Source organism: Cupressus sempervirens, chromosome 2, assembly GCF_028749045.1.
Source record: "Cupressus sempervirens isolate cs-2001-9-10 chromosome 2, ASM2874904v1, whole genome shotgun sequence".
Taxonomy (NCBI): Eukaryota; Viridiplantae; Streptophyta; class Pinopsida; order Cupressales; family Cupressaceae; genus Cupressus; species Cupressus sempervirens.
Window position 1 is genome coordinate 272,290,887 of NC_143119.1, and position 4,380 is coordinate 272,295,266.

The following is a 4,380-nucleotide window of genomic DNA, read 5'->3' on the forward strand; positions in this document are numbered from 1 at the left end:
ATGAGAAACGATGTTCAAACCTCAAAGAAAAGAGGAGCAGGTAGGATGATGCTTTTAAAGGATTCTTATTTTGAAAAGATTTATCATTTGCTTTGTTTTTAGTCTTAAATGCCAATGTAGATTCTTAAAAAACATAGAATTTCTGTAAAGTCTTGACATTTATTTGGATAACTAGAGCCTCTCAGAGGTCCACCCTTAAACATCACACACTAAGGGAAGAATTAAGCTTGGGAAAAAGAAGTCAACTTTGACTATTTAACACTTTTGGTCTAGGAATTAAGCTTAGTGTGTGATGTTTAAGCCGTTCCCTCTCAGAGTGTATTGGTACACGTAAGGTTGGTTTATCTTTCTTGATGAAGCTCATGAAAGGATATAATCCAGCAACTCAATTGAGTCTTTCTTTCTGTAGTAACTTAATGAGAGTTATAGCTCAAAGAATCTACTTTGTACATCTGGTTCAGCCATTCCTGTGCTTGCACAATCACATTTGGAAGGGTAAGTAGTAAAAGATTCATGTTGCAGAGACCTCAGAGATTTTTTTTAATTTGGAAAGAAAATAGAACACTATGTGCTTTAAGGATTTCGACAGTTAAGTTTAAAAAAATATGTTTCAGTAGGCCGACGCTCCCTGTAGTACCACAGAAGCAATCTAGGGTTTCTATTGGAAAAAGAAAACAACAGAAACGAAACAGAGAAAGAAGAAACTTCTAGCTTAATATATTATTGAATAATAGATGCAAATTTACACAATAGCTTGATCCAACAACATTCTTAAATGATTGCTAATTAGAATGACAACAAACTACTTCATGATTGACAACACACATATAAATTTGACAGCTAACTCAAACTTATGGACAACTAACTCAACACATCTACAACAATAACTTGATTCAAACTAAAACCCTTTGACTCACACCTAAACTAAACTTTCATTGCGAGCAACTCAACAAAATTTGCCACATGTTTAATATTATTATTGACTACTATTACAACATTAACTCTAACATTAACTCCAACAGTTTCTCCTCAGTTGACAATTTTCTATGACAAAATGGTAAATGTATTTGATGATATTTCTGCAGATAAGGTATGAATAGTTTACCACTTGTAGACTTTTTTTTTTTTGGTTCTATTGGTTACAGTATTTGACCTTTTTGTGTGGTACAACTACAAACTAGTTTTCTGAAATAGCAGTTGGATTTCAGGCACAGGCCATTATGTTACTGGCCAGCAGTGGGAATCCTAGTAGTTTCAGGTCACAATCTCCACCGGGAAAATAAGTTTCGTTAGCGGTTTACAGTCATCCCACTCGCAAAGTCTCAGGTACGAGGCAAAACCACTCTTGTTTATGCCAAATCTGCCTTGCTTTACACACTGTTAATTTTTAACAAAACCACGTTGTTTCATTTTTTCTTATCTCTGTTAACAAAACCAGGCTGTTTCATTTTTTCCCATCTCTCCTGAAAAGCAGACTTCTGCAAATCAACAGAAATTTAGTCCTAAAAAATAAGTCAGATGAAATAAATGTGTTGAATTTAATATAGAAGTTCATCCAGGATGATGAACAAGTACACGGGCCTCACCGTAGATTAGGGAAAGATTTCAGCCAAGACGGCCCCATCGAAGAAAAATTTGTCATTAATTTCTCTCTTTGTTTTCTTTTCATTTTTAGCATGTGCTCATTGTTTCCTGAACATAGAAGCAAATTCTAGCGTTGTGTCTTGTCACATTATTATTTTTAATTTTTCACTATATAATATCTATACGGCTATATTATAGCTAGCTGCTAAGATACAAAAGAAACCATTTAGTACCGAACAGATTTCCATTATCAGGCGTGACGGACAAAAATATCAGTTTTAGCAGTGTATTCATTATCTCACTTTATTAACTGAAATGCGTATAATTAATTAAAGATCTAAAGCTTTCCAGTTTATTGTAAGCTTCAAATGTCTTTAGATTTGACTTGTGTGTTTTTTAAGCATTACTGTTCATGATCTAAACTCAAAGTAGACAGCACGAAAGAAGAAAACGATATGGACTAAAGTAAATAGATGACACGAGTAGTTATAATAGACGCGAAACTTTGACCTAGTTCTCTTTACATCAAATCAAATACAGAGAGATTTGGAGCAATGTAAACAACTGTAAAAATCTTAATAGTTTCATAAGATTTTAGGACATATTTACAATTTTTGAAATTCATTTTAAAGTATTAGTGTACGAATTTAATGGAACTGTATGTGCCTTCCAGTCATCATATGTAACACAAATTTCTTAACACATTTTGAAACTTTTATTCTATCTTTCCGCGAGAAGTAATGCAAAATTTCTTTTAATTATAACTCTACAGTGTATATGCCTTGCCTTCAATGTGCATTATCTATAAAGAATGTGATATGAAACGTAGATTACACATTTAAAATTTAAAATAATCTAAACACACATTTCATATTATTTGAAATGCACAGCTGATCTTCCGATTGCCAGGAAGCAATCTCTGCAACGCTTTCTGGAGAAGCGCCAGGACAGATACGCCAAACGCGAAAATATGTATATATTATTTGATACTTCAATTCTGAAAACCTAACCTTTGGTTAATATCTACGAGGGTTTGTGTAGGCGGCATACCAAAACTCCCTCCGCAACAGCCGAAAACGCAAAGCCGGCAAAGCCAGATCCACATCCCTGCATGTCTTCGTCGCCTACTCTGCAAGCCGACTAGGGTTTGTTCGATGCTGAAAAAACTCTATTAAAATGTTCTTACAGTGTTTCCTGTAAATGCTGGAAAGCAGACCTTTCTGACAAATATTTTCCATTCCAGAAATTTGCAGTCATTACGTACCTAAATACAGTTTCATATAGTAAGCTTTGAACTGACTGCGCAGTTCTCGTATATTTCATCCGAAATTGGTATTTAATTTTCTCCTTGCCTGTAGCTCCAGTTGCCACAGCGTTCAAATTCGGAAAATATAATTGTTTGGGCTGTCAGATCCGAACATGCTCCTAACTTGAAAATAAAATTGACGACCGTTGTAAAATATATATAACTTTTTGGATTCATTTGTTTATAAAGTTTGTGAGAGGAAAAAAATCAAAGAGCAACTCAAGTTAATGAAATAGTATTACTAACAATTGATTTAGACACATTATAAACAAGTGCCACATAGTATAAACAAGTGTCATATAATGACATGTGTTGAATATAGTTATTAATATAAATATGTTGTATTGTTGAAAACTAAGTGAAAAGAAAATTTATAATTAATAAATTGTAATATATAATTAAAATATTATGATATACTATTGTATTGTATGTATCACTTTTAAAAGAAAATTTATAATTAATAAATGTAATTATAAATATATAATTAAAATTGTATGATATTATGTAAAGACTATAGGATGTGTCACTTTTAAATTTTGTCCAATCATTAAAATTACATTTTCCAACTTTTGAATTTTTTTTAAAAGAATTCAAACACAAATATTTTCAATAATAGATGACTTATTATTAATTTTTTAAAATTTCTTTAAAATTCATAATATTTCATTAATTTCAAATTTAATATTAAAATTTAAAAAATCATAACATTATTAAACATAAATTAATGGATAATGTTGTTATACATAAATAAATTTACATTAAATTTAATTACAATTGGTAAAATAGATTTAACATTAAAATATTGAAATCCAATAGTAGTTATTAAAATCTTTATCACTTCTACCTTTTATAAAATAAATTAAATATACCTTTATTATTATATTTATAAGAGAAAACTATTTTCAAAATTTAAATTTATGAGAAAATTGTGGTTACAATTCACCCTGGAAAAAAGTGAAAAAGAAGAAGAAGTGTTTTGATTGGTTGAAATTAATTGAAAAATCAGACAAATTGATTGCAATAGACAATAAGATAACTAATAAAAAAAACTATCAATTGATAATTAAAGAATATCATGAATTAAAACCAAATAGAATTGTTAATTAAGCTAAGGTATCTTCCTTAACTCCTATAAATGCACTTCATTCTTATGCATTAATCTCATGCTTATAACTAGACCTCCTTTTTAACCTATACTTCTCTCATTATGTTTATATTTTGTCTAGAGAAACTTCTACAAACATTTTTTTCATACATGTCATATGTTTTTTCACAATTGAAAATATTTTTATTTAATGTGAGATTATATTGAGTTATAGGGAAAAGAAAATCAATTGATTTTTTTTCATCATTTACAAGAAGATTTTGTGATAAATAATAATCATGCATAAAGAATACTATTCGACAAAGCACAACCGAGTTCATTTAGAGGTTGGTGTGTTTCAATAAAATAATAAAACAAGAGTTCTAAAGGAGCTAGAGTCCTTGCC

At 30.2% G+C, this 4,380-nt stretch overlaps 1 pseudogene; it reads left to right on the top strand.

The window, feature by feature from the left end:
* On the top strand, positions 1 to 2,728 carry LOC149572111 (protein TIFY 3A-like; annotated as a pseudogene).
* The last annotated feature ends 1,652 nt before the right edge of the window (positions 2,729 to 4,380 follow it).